The following is a 16,611-nucleotide window of genomic DNA, read 5'->3' as shown; positions in this document are numbered from 1 at the left end:
ATTTGTAAAGGAAACTGCAAAATTGGAGAGAGTCAACCATGCCAAAGAAAACATTGACTCTTCTGTCTTTTCTTTCACATCCATATTTACCTATTCCATATATTTTGTTGTATTTCTTCCTTTTCCGTTTCTTCCATCCACTTGTCCCTCGACGATTTTCTTCACCTGGCCATCATGTTTCAAGATGTGGCCCATAACCCGCCGGATAAGTGCATCACGATATCATTCCTCCATTAGCTTGACTGATAATATTGACATTGAAACTCACCAACAGCTCTGCATTCCTCGCATTAAACGTTTTAATTTCTCTCGTTAGTAATTTTTTTCATTTTCATTATTATGTAATTATATTTCCTTATTTAACATCCTCCCAATGTTTATTATAAAAGAATCACCAGGCGCTACACACGTTCCGACAAAACCATCCAACTGTCGGGACCAACTACGTTGGCACCGACACGCACAGTGGGGCCAAATGCTTAAAAGGTGGTCATAATTATTAAATATCATGTAATGTGTTTGAAATTTGGAGTATATCAGTTTTCGAGGTCACTAATTCCGAATATGATATTGAAATATAAAGAAAATTTATATTTTGCCAAAAAATTGGAATTTTTGCTAAAATAAGACAGTAATTGTTCCTTATGTCCAGTAAAAAGGGGGGAATATTTTTAATTATATTATATTACGAATATGAAACTGGTTTAGAAAATTATATGAAATACATTTCAAAGCTTTAAGGCAATCGATTAATAATTTTATGAATTATTTTAAATAAATATCATCATTTTATGGCTATTTTTAATTTTCAAACATTCTAAACGAATTAATTTCCGATATTGTTACATGTATCTTAATGTACACGTTATAAGCATGTATACATACTTATGGCTTAAAAATATCCTGGAACATAATAAGGTAGCAAATAAATTATAAAACATTATTGTATAACAGTCAATCTGCGTAGAATATGAACAGGCCCGCGACCACTCACTTCAAAAAATTCAAACACTAAATATAATCCGTCTCTAATTCGTCCCATGAATAATTATCTAAGCACAAAACTGCATTATTGAATAAACCCACTTATTATTTTAAATACTAAATGAAAACTAATAACTTAAATGTTTTTATAAGAATATATAAAAAGTTAACAAACACATTTACATCACACATTATTATATTTAGTATACATAGTAGGTTTTCTACGTTGAATATGAAAAGAGCTGCGCACACAGGCCTAAAAACGTAAACACAAATTTCAATCAGACTTCGTTCGATCCAAAGAATCGTCTACCGACTCCGATGAAGATCCTGATTCTATCAGGTAGGATTCATACAAAATATTCATGGCTCCGGAACATAAAACTGTCGATGACTTGGACCGCATCACAATCTGACTTACAATAATCGAGCCGGAATGTAACATCAATCTCACGACCAAGTCCACAACAGTTTTTTCCTCGAGCACTTTCGGGTAAAATCTTCCCTGAATTTCCTCAAAAATTTGTTGTACACTTCCTGCGCTTCCTCTGACATTTTTCCGATTGGTAACAATGAATTTTGTATGGCATTCCTTTCGTGCAACAGTATTTAGGGTAAACATTGTTGGCATGCAAAACCAGTGATATAATTCAACAATAGCCGTGCTGTTTAGATAGAATACACTTTGCAGATATCTATATTTATTCTATAGCCAGAAGACAGCTTGTAAAACAGCATTAAATCTCTGAAGAAGCTCCAAATTGAGGCCTGTTATATTGGCGGAAATTTCAGAGTTCTCGAGCTGTGTTGTCGTCATTACTACTACCGTACACCTGCTTTGGCCGGTTTAAACTAAGCTCCTTTTTAAGTCCTTCTCCTTCTTAGGCTCCTCCACCATTTTTTTAGCGTTTGTATTGCAGATCTGCCAGGTTTTAACTTACATTCTGTAAGCCACTTACAATCAGCATACGAAATTTCGAATCCATGCATGCAACGTGGTTAAACTACATTAGGGATATCATTCTTCACTGGACGAGATATTATAGCATCAATTTTGTATATAATTTGTCTTGAGTCTTTGTTGCGTCAATTTATTGCAAAAGAACTCATTTTGTTACGCTGATTATAAAGTAAGTGCTCCCTCCTGCATGCAACGTGTCAACGAGCTGCGCGCTTCGGCGTCCATATGGTTGGAGGTTACTTACGTATTTCTTCATTAATTCACGAAGGGGCGGGTTGGGGCGGTTAATTTTTTTTTGTTATGATAGCCGAGAGTTGTGGCTACAACAATATAACTATATAAGAGCACTGCAGAGCACTGCTATGTAACTTAATGATGTTCGTATTTTTATTTTTGAATAAAAGTTGTGCAATTTATTGGTTAATATTTATGTTAATAATAATTTTAATTTTGTTTCAATGTTATGGTAAAGCAACATTTTTTATCTATGCACATTGCTGCGTTTATTCTATTTTTAAAATTTTAAATTTAGCCAATTGGGTAGCTGAGGAGGAGTCTAGAAGATGAGGGTATTTCGAAGCGAGAGGGAGGCTATGTATCCCAGCAGAGCACCTGTCACTTTGAAAGTGATTTTTACGAAGAGGTGCACACTTACCTGCTTCTCGAACTTGTTTCTCAGCAGCTCAAATAAGTGTCTTCCCAACCATGTAAAAAGAAATCATAACCCCGAAATTTTATTTTTCTAATTATGGCCACCTTTTATAGATTTGGCCCCACTGTGCGACGGTTGGAGGGTGTGTAACACACTGTGCAGGCCTGTCGCCCGACGCTAACAGTCGGACCCGACGGTCGGTCGGTTGGTTCGCCTTCTTATTAAGGTTTTCATGAGGCTTCTCTTCTCCCCTACTCTTCTTAGGACTTCCTTATTACTAATGCGGTCGATCCATTTGATCCTTATCATTATTCTGTAACACTACATTTCGAAGGCCTCTATCCTTGATTTCTCCGTTGCTGTCATTGTCTATGCCTCACTTCCGTGTAGAAGCATACACCAAATGTAGGTTCTTAAAAATTGTTTATTCACTTCCATGCTTTAGTTTCCCGTTGTAAACAGGCCCCTATTTCGGTGGAATGCTCTCTTGGGATATTCTGTAGATTATTTCTTTCTCGCTCCTGGTCGACAAGCATCGCAAGAGTGTGCAATGAGATCCGCTTTTTCCAATATTTTGCATTACTATATTTTTAATTGCGAGGAATAGTGTTGAAAAGTTATGAAATTGATGGATCACATCGTCATGTGTACAAATTTTGGTTTACACTTTAAATTAAACCTTATTCCCCCGTTCAACTCGGATCACACTGTCCGTCAGCGACGCGAGTGGCGACTTCTGTCATCCCATTTAAATGCGCGGTTGTTGATAACACTTTTAGACACCTACTTCAGGATCGTATTTCGTAATTTCGTGGAATTAGGCCTCCACTATACAGTCCCCTTTGTGAATTAATACTGTCTGGCGTAGGATTGTTGGGTAGTTTGAAAGCGAGACTAAACTTTTGGCCACTTTTACCTTCAAATTAACTGAACAAACGTAGATAGTAGACTTATAAACAAGAAAACACTTTCGCCATTTATTTTAGCACCATTTAGTCTGAAATCTATCAGTAATTCATAACAGATAACACTCGCGATGTCAGGTAGTCCTTGTTCTACATTAATGCACCTAAGTAATATTACGTAGCACTATTTCAAACACGATTTCAACGATATTTTCTGTTGAAAACTAGTACCGTTACACAAACTTGTGATAACAACTTAAAGGAGAAATTCTGAAGGATTTTGAGCATCAAGAAGGAAATAACCTTGCAATCCTACGTAGAGGCACGTCGTTCCCTCCACACAACGAAAAAATGCGTCCATCGACACTACATGGTCCTGAAGAGTATCAAAGGAGAGTTAACGGAGGTTTCTGGAATTGTTTGGTGACCGATTTCATGAACGGGAATATGTTTTCAGCCTAGAGAAAGAAACGGAGTAATATTTTAACTGCGAAGAAACGAATTTTAATATTTGAACTAGGTATATCGCAGGAATACTAATATATATAATATCCTATGAATTATAATAACAGCTAATAAGGTAAGTATAACTTCGGGAGAGCACAACAGAAGAAACTGAGCCTGAAAAACATTGCACAATAACACAATTAGTCTTCATCTCTAACTAATGTTGTTCCTGCTTCCACCGCTTCACGCACATGTCGCAGGGCAAGCTTGAAACCTTACCCAGCTTGTTGTGACAATGGGAGTCTTCCATAAGCAGTGGCACGGACTCCATGGGGCCTGAGGCGGCCCGAGCCCCATCAAAAATTCGTTATGGGTGTGAGGAAAAAATGTGTCAGGCTTTTCGATTTTCCTCGGAGTGTCCAGATATCGAGATTCGAGTCATCAGGGTTCTAATGTTGATCATACGACTCTTCTAAAATGCTTATAAAACTTTAAAATCACTACTTATAAAATTTCTCGGGGCAAGATCCCCGGATTGCGCCCCCCAATATTTTTTGTAAGTCGGCATCCCTGTCCATAAGGTTACTTACTATGCGTCTATAAATACCGATTTCGTACTTGACAGACTTGTGGAAGCGTTCTGTCGCTAGAAGGCTCCAAGAAGCGGACTATAAATACGGCCCTAAATGAAAAGTGGACTCTCTCCGCTTCCTCAACACCCTCACTCCCACGCTTCTGACCTCCACCTCCTTTTCTTTCTTATCCTCCAGTTATCCCGAGACGTCAGCTTCAGGCCATGCGCTCACTTTCTCCTGATGAAAAAAATCGAGCTCGGAGTTACTCTCTCGTCCTCCAGAATAATGAATCAAGTTTTTTTTGTTTCCTTGCCGATGGATGAAACGCGAAAAAAAATTACGTTTCCATGGGAAATAATCACCTGAACAGTGAAAAAAGAGACGCAATATTTGTAAAAGGGACTGCAAAATTGAAGAGAGTCAACCATACTAAAGGAACCATTGAATTTCTTCGTTCATTTCATCTTTTTTATGACCAGGATGATTTCACGACTGTAAATAGGTCGACTTTAACATATAATAATCAGTATGATCGGGTGTAATATTTAATAAATGTTTATTACTTTCAAGAAATATGGTAGTAGGCATCAGTGGCGTAGCGAGGGGGTTTGGGGGATAAAACCCCCCCAGGAGCTGAGAGAAATTTTTAAGTTTAATCCATTTTACTAACTGGATTAGTATAGTATTAGAATAGTGTTGGCATTAATCAAATATCTCTCATATAGCGGCAAAACTAGTCATTTTGAACCATTAATCTTAAAATTTTCCGGAGGAGGGCCCCCGCAACTCCCACTTACCCTGGTGGGTATGCAATACCCCCACACCCGTAAGTACTAGTTGCGCCTGAAACCCCCCCCAGTCTTGATTCCAAGCTGCGCCCCTTGTAGGCATAGTGTTTGAAGGAGGGAGTAATTAGCTGAGGTCATTTTTAAGGTAGGGGCAGGAAAGGAAAGGCGGAGTAAAACCAAAGCCTATTCTTAAGGATAGATTTTATGCTGAACATCCTATTTGACGTACGAATTCTCGTACCTTGAGATACTGTTACAAAGTACTGAAATAAGAATCGGAAAGTATCCGAATAATTTCCGCCATCATCACGGTTTTAACCTCGGATCACACGTTGGTTTGTTAAGCCACCACAACAACCCAACCCCCGACTTTGAAGCCATACAACCTTAATTATCAATGATATCGCAAACACGCAAGCTAGAAGTGACGAAACATATCTCTAAGAGCTTATGTATATTAGTTTTGCACAAAATGTTTGATTTGTCGCCACTCAAGAGCTGGAAGGCAAACGAAAGCAAAATTTGGAAGTTATGGAAAATTTAAAAAGTTAGAAATCAGGCCTTTACGAAGTCCATTTGGATGTCATGCGCCTATCAGCAGAAGCCATGGTGAGGGACGCAGACGTGAGATTGCAAGAGGCCTACGCAATACGTTTGCTCGGGGATCCGAAATTTTCTTGGGCAGGCCTGCCAACAGCTAAAATCAAATTTTATTGCGAAGCCTTATCGCCCAAAAAATTAAGCAGCAATAAACAGTAGTACCTATTCACAAAATATTGAGGAACCAATGATTAGGCCAATAATACTGCCTATATTATAACTGCGGTGAACGATGGCGTATGGCAAATAAGCCATTGGTGAAAGAAGAATACAGTTAAAATTTTTACGTGCTGTACCACGACTCGACCACTCACTGCCCTGACACAAACTGATACTTAATGAGCCAATTGCCGAATTTTTCATTAGGTCAATCTAAATCAGGGTATAGAGTGAAACCTCCCTCAAAACTGTTTGCTTATCAGAAAGACAAAAGTCTAAACTATTAATCACACATAATATCGTTCAGTGTCTACTTACTCGGTTCCTTTTTTTCAACACTCCTTTTTTCGAAAACTTTAATAATTAAAATTTCCCTTTTGCCGTATAATGGGCATAATTTTAAACTTATGCATTATTTCACAAATGACAAAACGACTGCGTTTTCTTCCACGGATTTATTTTTTTGGTACAACATGTGACAGCCCCAAGAGGTCATTATCAAGTACAAAAAGTTTTAGCATGTCGCGTAAATTTATACCCAGAGGGGAATTCAGAACATTGGAGGGGGAAGTGGGTGTAAGGAGGGGGGGAAACCAGGGAGAGGTGAAGGTTTTGGTGAGAGATGAAAAAACCCAGTGATGGGACAGCGTTAATGACCGTATGATGACTTGGAAAGGGTCTACCTGGTCAGTGGGGGATCAAGGTAGTTGTTTTGTACTTAAAAATGACCTCTTGAGGATTAAACATGTTGTAGAAAAAAAAGTCCGTGAAAGAAAACGAAGTCGTTTTGTTATTTGTGAACTTCAACTTCCACAAAGTTGAGCCGGAAATCATTGAACGTATTATGTAGGGAAGAGTGGCCAAAATAGCACCGCTTCCCAAAAAGCACCACCGTCCTAAAAACCAATGTATTAGATAAATATGCGATCTAATAGCTGCATTTGGAACCTCCTGCAGCATCACGCATACCACACTTCAATTGTGGCCACCAGTATAGTGACGAGTCAAAAGCGCAGGTATTAAGAAAAGAAGTCTCTTCTGCTATTTATTTCGTCTTTTTACAAGAATTTTGAATTTTAATTGAACCGTTTCATGTTAAGCAGCGTTAACAACTTAAACTGCGTCACATATTTTTGAGTAAATTCTTTTTTTCCAAAATTGATGCGATTTAGGCAACCTTTCCCTATGATTATCTTTCCATTCTATTCGGGTTTTTCACCGCGTTTGTTGTTTTTTAAAGACAACAGTTTCGCTGGCGCTACAGTCAGCGTCTTCAGGTCGAAGGTATGTGAAAAAAAGATAAGTATGATATTAACTATAAAAATTCTTGTACTTATTAATACAAAAAATAAAAAACTTATGTAAACTTATGTATTACGATACTTATAAACTTAAATATGTATATACTTATTTTTTCACATACCTTCGACCTGAAGACGCTGACTGTAACGCCAGCGAAACTGTTGTCTTTAAAAAACAACAAACGCGGTGAAAAACCCGAATAGAATGGAAAGATCATCTAACCAACGCCGCGAAAATCTTCGAACCTACATTCTTCCCCTATGATTTATTGCACGTATTGGAGAAGCGCAAGAATCGAAGCACACATTAGCTTCTTCTTGCTCATGAACACGGAAATAGTTTCATATAGAAGAATTAAGCCAACTCAGTAAGAACCAGATTTAGTAGTATTAAAAAACAGTGTATGTGCTCATAGTAGGCTTGACTGTTGACTATGATAAGAAAATTACGATAAGCATATAAGGCTACGAAAAATTAACTGCAGCAATAACACAAAAAACGACCAAAAAAGTAAAATATCCTGATGCAGACGAAGCTGAATTAATTTTCCTTTCAAGGGTACGAGTTAAAAAAGTATTAGTTAAATAATTCAATGCAATATTTCCACTGAATATATTTGGGCACGATGCGTTTTGTCGTCTCAGCAACATTCTCAATGAACTACATCGCACGAGGCGTATAGATACATTACAAGATATCTAATGGAATATACTATTTGTGCTTCGGGTTGTCAATCATATAAGCTATGGCGAATGACTGCTTAAGAAGTCAAGACTTTTTTTGAAGACAAATGTTTTTTTTTCTCGCAGAAATTAGCGAAGTAATACATTCGCCATTGAACATGAACTCAAAATTTACACCCGCACTGAAAGAGTAAACTTATTATCATCATTCACCCCGTCATGTAACATATCACATTAGATTTAAAAAAACGTAATTTTTGAGATTCTATCGAATAAGAAGATTTAATGGATTGATGCCAGACGGAAAAATATTCTCAAGATGTGGTGGGTATATAGAAAGGAGATAGGAGCTGATGCACTAAGAGTGAACGACCCGGTTTGAAATTTCTTCACACCCATTTTATTTTTTACACCCGCAAGACCTCCATCATCTTCCGGGAAATATCCCTAGGATGACGTAGAAAGGCGCACCTGATATTGAGTTTCCCAGCTGGGCCGAGAAGAACGGATTTTCATACCTCTCCGGGAGTTTATATTTTATGCATCGCCTCAATATTTCCTCCGTTTTTGTCGCCAAAAGATGGGGATAAAAGAACTCCACGCGTCCGCGACGAAGAGATAAAAAAATCTGACGAAAACGAGCCGCAAACTTCTCCCGCCGTTTATTAAAATTTCTATTTCCCTTTTCCTTTCCTGTGCCCGAAATTTTTTGTGCCCGAATTTTTTGTCAAAACCTTCATAACTTTTTCCATCTTGAGGAATGGACCTCAAGTGTTGAGTGCGTTAATAATTTAAGCAATCTTCAGCGAATGAAGGCATTAAAAAAAGGCAAATGAATGGCGAAATATGTGACCCCGACCTGTTGCCTCGACTTAGCATTTCACAATTCATACACAGGTGTCCAAATTAAAACCTTAAAAATATATTTACGATGATATCATTAGTTTTCAAGGGAAACCATTACATTTAATTATTTAAAATTGCAGCTTATAATAAGTGCAATTGCATACCAGAGTTATTTCACAAACATTTTTTCCAGGTGCATGTTGAACACTCATATAAGTATCCGTTTATTTCTTACATCTTATTCCTAAACCTCATGAAATATTGAAAACCCCTAATTTTTGCGTGAACCTGAACCATAGGTTAATAAAATATAAATATCCGACCCTAAACGTATGTATTCGCTTCTTCCAACACGTGTTACAATATAAAAAGGTGCTGCGAACGACAGGGGTCGAGAAGCTATAAAATAAGGCAAATTACACTATGACAGAAAATATTTACCAAATTTAAGTTGGGACGTGGTTCAACTCTTCTCGTAAGCATTGTGCAAAAGGATCATAAAATACGAAATATATTATGCCTTTAGTTACTTGGAGGTGTTATTAATATGCTTATTAACAAGGCAGATGCCATTAAAATGTCTTTTTCTTTCTTGAAGGTCTCCAAAGGTGCTAATTAAATCTCCGTAAAAGCAGAAGGCAAGTTGATTGCTTTCACGAAACAGGCGATTGTTAAATACCATTATTTACTGGAGATCTCACGATAGATACTAAATCCTAACAAAGCTTATAGCAAAGGAGAGGAAACGCAAGATCTTGAAAGGATGAATACATGGTGAATCAGGGATGCCGACTTACATAATAATATTGGGGGGCCCAAACCAGGGATCTTGCCCCAGGAAATTTTTTAAGTAGCGAGTTTTTAGTTTTTTAAGCATTTTATAAGAGTCATATGATCAATATTAGAACCATGAAAACTCGAATATCGACATCTGGACACTCCAGGGAAAATTGACAAGCCTGATACATTTTTTCGTCTCACCCATAACCAATTTTTGAGGGGGCTCGGGCCCCCTCAGGCCCCATGGAGTCGGCGCCACTGTGGTGAATCGATAAACGATAAGTTTCACTATGAACAGCGGCATTTTATGTTTTGAAACCTTTATTTATGGTATTCCATAGGAGTATATTAGTAAATTATTCTTCGTGGTCTTCAAAACACCACTTTTTCAAGTCAAAGGCGCATGAGTTGAAGCAGTTCCAGTAAAGATTTTGGTTCTATAAACTCTTATCTGAAGGGCGTACGGGCATATAAATCTCTCGTAACTTGCAAATAAAGCAAAAATTATGGCCTATCCGCGGTAGTAAAACAAAATATGCGCACTCCCTACGCTATCGCTAAAATATACAAAGTCTCCCACTAGAAGATATGTGAGTCCTGAGGGACCAAATGTGATAAATCTCCTCCGACCTTGGGAAATGAGGATGTTTATCGCTTCGATTGGAAAATGTTTACGATTCTTTTGCCCCTAAGTGTCTTTATCGCCAATCGAGCAGGGAAAAATGATACTCTTAATCTTGGGAAATATCGAAGAATATCAAATTCACAAAGCCTCCGAGATGGATATTTTAGCGAAATTCGATGGAGAATAATCTCGAGTGACCTCGGTAATCCCATTAACGCTGAAAGCGCCGCCCAGCGGTCCAGATTCGGAAAAGGGCGAACAATATTTTCGACTTCTCTCAAACTCTCTTCGACTATGTAGGTTATGTAGCAATATGTCTGGAGTATCTTCTTCACACTTCCTTTTTCATAAGAAACATTTTTATACAGATATATAGCTACTTTTTACGCAGCAGAACAACTTTTTACGGAAACGCGCTTTTTCTTTATTTTTCGATTAGTACCTCTAAAATTTTTTGTTGACCTTCAAACGCCAAAAATTCAGGTAAACTCACTCCTTTTTTTAATTATTTAAAGATTAAGCTGTCAGAGAAACTAGATATAAGTCTTTTAATGATGATAATATGAGTTGGTGCCAGTACTTTTCAACAAAAAAAATAAATGTTTACTCATGAAAAGTGACGTCGATTAACACGTTGCAGAATAGGAAAGACAATAGTAAATAATTTAGCTTTAAGCTTTTGTGAGGATGACAGCGATATATATGGCTCTCCACCGCAAACGTGAGTGACGAAACCCGGCTCTTTCCGCAGTGCCTACCTCCAAATAATATTTTTCGATGAAATAAAAATAATAATTTCACGGGTGCAGTTTCGCCACAATACATGAGTCACCATAAAAGTAAATCACAGAGGTTCCTGGATTATACATTCAGTTTCCACCAAATTACTCGCCAAAAAAAATGTACTGCCAACATGAAAAATAACAGCAAATGAGTAATGGAATTGGGTCACAGTGAGAAAAATTGTTAATTTAAAAATATGAAATGAGTATCAACTCGACGCCATATTCCTTGATTTCTCCAGAGCCTTCGATTCACTTGACCATACCCTCCTCTTTCACAAGCTTAGCCAACGATTCAACGTGCATGGAACCTTTCTCAATCTCGTCAAATCCTTCCTTACTAATAGATTCCAAAGAGTTATATTTTCTGGCACCTCGTCCTACTGGTCCCCGGTAACATCAGGTGTTCCTCAAGGTAGTGTCCTGGGGCCATATGTATTTAGCCTATTCATTGATGACCTAGCCACACTTTTGCCTCCATCCCAGACTCATACCCTTTTATACGCGGACGACTGTAAGCTATTTAAGCAAATTCAAACCCCCTCGGACTGCAAACTCCTTCAAGATTCTTTAAACCTGACTGCAAAATGGTGCAATACTTGGAACCTAAATTTAAATTTCAGTAAAAGCAACTCCCTTTCGATTTCTCTTAAAAAAGCCCATATTTTTTTTCAATATTCAATTAACTCCGAGCCTCTTCAACGTGTTTCGGCTGTTAAGGATTTAGGCGTCATTACTGACACCAAACTTAACTTCTCGGAACACATTAATTTAATCAAGAGCAAAGCTATGTCACTTTTAGGTCTCCTCTACCGCTACACAGAAATAGCCGATCCCACAGTTTTAAAATCATATTTCTCGGCATTTATCCTTCCAGTCACCGGATATTTTTCTCCCATATGGTCCATCGCAGCCCCCTCTAACCTCACCTCTCTTGACAGTATAACAAGCTTCTTCGCCAGAATCGTAAGACGCAGAGTTCCCCACTTACGTGACATGTCCACCAGCTCACTCTTATCTTCCCTATCCATGACTGATCTCTCCCAACAAAGGATTAAAACAGACTTAAAACTTATTCACAATATTCTAAATTCACACATTGATTGTCCTGATTTGCTTTCACCCATTAATTTCCGAGTGCCTTGCCGACCCACTCGTACACATTCCTTACTCCATACGCCTATCCCTAGACTATCCCTTGTTAAGCGCTCACTCCAACACCGCCTTTGCTCCTTGCTCAATTCATTACCAGACAATATTGACCAGTTTTTTCTGCCCTTAAACTCATTTATCAAACTTGCCATGTCCCATTTCTCGGCTAATAAATAAACCTCCCTTTCCTCGTGCCTTCTATTTTGTTCTTTACTATCTTATGCTACTGCTCTCTGTTCAAATTTTTTATGTTAAAATTTTATGTTTTTTACTGCGTCACTATAAATTGGCAGAAATGCTGTATGTGAGCAACTCCTTGAATTAAATTCAATTAAATAAATTAAATATACGACTTAATGCTCATAAATTTAAAACTTAATGTTTGGGTACAAGTAATTCTGGTTCTAACATTATACATGGTGTTTCAGGAGGAGTCAGAAATTCTTCAGGAGATGGTAGGGAGGCAATTTTAAGCAAATTTTGTCCATAAACATGGGGTCGCAACTCCTTAGTTATAGAGCAATGGCAAAGCAAACATATTTTGGATGCTTTTAGCAGTAACCATGAAAACGGTTCTTCTTGGGTATCCAGCCTTTCTGACATTTTATTTAATACTCTGGATTTCGTAGCACATAAAATAATTATGATTCATTCGTCATGTGTTTAAATTAAATTTAGAAATTTAAAGATTTAGAAATAGAATCACGTAGTCACGACGGAAACACCCTCACAAATACGCATCTACGCATATCCATATAGGTAAAGGGAGCCTAACATTTCTCAGGGTAACGAAGTTAATTCGTTCCTCGTGAAATGATGCAAAAAAAACACAAGGGGCGAAGGTAGATATGGAGTGGTAGGAAGGAGTCTGTTCCTTTGGGGTCACCATACGGAATTTTGAAATCCCATCGGATGTATGCATAATGAAAAAGGCGCCTGCGTCGTATTTCCGGACGATACACGCCGCCGTTACGTCGAAACGGGGACACGTTCAGGGGTTTCCTGAACATAACTCGTGAAATAAAATTCACGGACAAAACACAAAGCTATCTCGCCTAAATGCACAGCAATATAAAAGCTCTAAACTCATGGAGGTTGATGAAATTCCTCACATTTACCTAAAGCTCAAAAATATGAGCTGACAACTCGTTCAAAGTTACCCTTGAATGAAAAGGGTCGGAAAAATTTAATTTTAAACAGGTATTTACACATGATGTTTCAGGAGGGAACTGAAATCACTATAACAACTACCTCTATTACATTAACCACGTAACCATGATAAAAATAATACAACGGTTTAAATACATCAGTTTACATTTGATAATATTATGTTGGTTAGAATCTTAAGTGACACGCAAAGATATCGCACTGTCTACAAAATTTTAACCTCAAAAACTCTACTGCACTTGTTTCGACTGACCTGCAGTCATAATGTTCGAAAACGTGTCAATTATATACACAGGGTATTTCAGGAGGTATCTTCAATATATTTCCGGTGGTGGTACGGGAGACAATTTTAAGCATTTTTTGTCCATAAACATGGGGTCACCACTCCTTATTTACTGAGTTATGGCAAGGCAAATATTTTCTTTGATGTTCGTTCCTGTTACCATGTTACAACGGTTTTTCTTGTATGGTATGGTATGGTATTTGGAGGAGGCGACCGACAACTGAGGTCATTTGCGCCATGAGGGAAGGGTAGGTAAGGAAGGGTGGAGAGAAACCCGGCGTCGGCATTAGCCTGCTCTTAACGAAAGGTGCCAAGGGGACCACGGCTTAACGTCCCATCCGACGGACGGAGTGTTGCGCTTGAAATGTCCTCCACACAACACTCAAGCAGGGATCGGGCAGTCTCTGAAAACTCTCTGCCGCTGCCGGGATTTGAACCCGGGCCCACCGGGTGGGAAGCCACACAGCAACCACACCAACCCGATCCCCGGTTTTTCTTGTACATCCAGGCTTTTCGACACTTTATTTAATGCGCTGATTTTTTTAAACATTAAAGGATTAAGATTGGACGAAAATGTGTGATTATAATAGTATGAAACAATTTATATTTGAGCTTAATTAAAGGAGAGCTTTGAGCAATTTAAAAAATTAAGATTGAGTAATCTCACCCATTTTAGGATTCATTGTTTCATAAAATTATAATCGCATGTCTTCGTCCAACCTTAATTAAGTTGTATCCTTTAAAATCCATAGTACATAATTAAATATTAAAAAGGCTGAATAACAACAGAAAAACATTATCATGGTAGCTGCAAAGTGCATAGTTTTAAATTGTCATCTCGGCCACCTCCTGAAATATTGAAGATTCCTCCAGAAGTAAGAATGTCGTAAAATATTAATTATCAGGTTTGCATTTCGCACACGGCTTACCGCAGTGACCTATTTAACGAAGGCAAAATGAAAGCAGGCGATAGCTCTTGGAAAGTTAAGAAATTGCAGCAAGCGATACTTTTCAAATTGGACTATAACTCGTACACTTCACACCGAATCTTGCTGCTGGACGCTATGAAACTTACAGGCTACACGGAGCTTGTGACCTCAGATCGCATTCACTCGACCACTGCGTCTACTGCCTTCTGCGTCATATGACCTTAATCCTATGAGAAAAGTTTCAGCTACGGCCAAGAGTGAAAAAAATACTAAAGCATGAATTTAAGGTTGAACATCAGAAGTCGAATAGACCTGAATTTTGGAGGCTAGGGGAAAACAGAAGGTTAGGACCTCAAAGCAACGCTTGGTACAACTTCGTGAAAAAACTAAGTGGGCAGCGGCGTAGCCAGGAATTTCGTTCGGAGGGCGGGGGGTAAAAAACCAGGAGGAAAAGTTTTTGAAAAACAGGGTATTAAGTAATGGATTTTAAACTAATTTAACACTTTTCATAATCGGAAAAACTTCATTTGTTAAAAAAATATTTTTAAATTCATGATTTTTCAATATATTGTTTTCTTTTATGAAGAAAAATAATTGTGTTTTTATATTTCGGGGGGGGGGGGGGGGGGGTTGGACCCCCGAACCCTCCCCTGGCTACGTCACTGTTAGTGGGAACCTGTAATGGCATGTAAGTTGAAAAACATTTATTGAGCATTATCGAATGAGAGTCAATAAACGTAGCTGGCACAAAAATTCAATCACTTCTACAGCGAGTGGATTTAAAATTTTAAAGAATCACTAAAACTAGATTCTACTAAAATAACAAGCAATTATGTGCATAAAACCACAAAATGGCTAGATTTAGGGCAATAACTTTGTAGTAAAAAAATAAGATGGTGCTAAATACTGCATTATTAATTACCATCAATAATCTGTTGAACGAAGGTATAGAGATATCGGTATAATGAAAATCATAGGAGAATTCCTGAGGAAGGAGACATTTTTTTTAAATACCCACATTTTAATAGATAATTAATGCAAAAATAAAACGATGAAAATTCTGATTTTGGCATTTGGACTGGATGGTAAAATAATTTTGAATGAGGATAAGTGTTTCATACAAAAAAGTCTGCGATTAAATAGATACAAAAATTATTCTAATTTTATCAAAGCATAGGCACAACCAATCAGCACTAAATTTGGTTGCCTATCTTGCTCACTAACCTCAAGATATAGCTCTCCCTACTTCCTTATTGGATGAACCGAGGTCGGAATTTATGTGATCTGAATTCCCGCTGCAGGTGAGGTTACGCGTCCATTAAATATCCGAACAGATGCCCTCGCACGGATGTGGCCAGGGGCCCTGGTCCAAGAATGGGGACGCTGGCTGCTACTCAGGGCGGAAGAGCCAGTTAAAAGGATCGCGCGGGAGAATGAAGGATTCAAGGCTTTCAAGGTCGAAGGTGGTAGAAATGGCAATGATTATTTTATGGATAAAAATATCGATGGGAAATTATCCCAGGGAAAGTATCTCTCACTCATTCCCGACTTGTGTAAAGGATATCATACCTCTGTGACAATGGCGCCGACTCCATGGGGCCTGAGGGGGCCCGAGCTCCCTCAAAAATTCGTTATGGGTGAGAGGAAAAAACGTGTCAGTCTTGTCGATCTTCCGCGGAGTGTCCAGATATTGAGATTCGAGTTATCAGGGTTCTAATGTTGATCATATGACTCTTCTAAAATGCTTATAAAACTTAAAACTCACTACTTATAAAATTTCCCGGGGCAAGATCCCCGGTTTGGGCCCCCCAATATTTTTTGTAAGTCGGCATCCCTGCTCTGTGATTTACAAGGGGAGTGTCCGAAATCCAGCATTCAGAATTCAATTTAACTCCAAAGCGTTATAGCCCAGTGGGCATTGTCCCCAAATCATCCCTCTCATAGTATTAACCAGTAGTTGAAAAAAAACGTATTCAAAATTTTAAAGGTCA

Source organism: Ischnura elegans, chromosome 8, assembly GCF_921293095.1.
Source record: "Ischnura elegans chromosome 8, ioIscEleg1.1, whole genome shotgun sequence".
Taxonomy (NCBI): domain Eukaryota; kingdom Metazoa; phylum Arthropoda; class Insecta; order Odonata; family Coenagrionidae; genus Ischnura; species Ischnura elegans.
The sequence above is the reverse complement of the archived record's forward strand: the minus strand, read 5'-3'. Positions refer to the sequence as shown.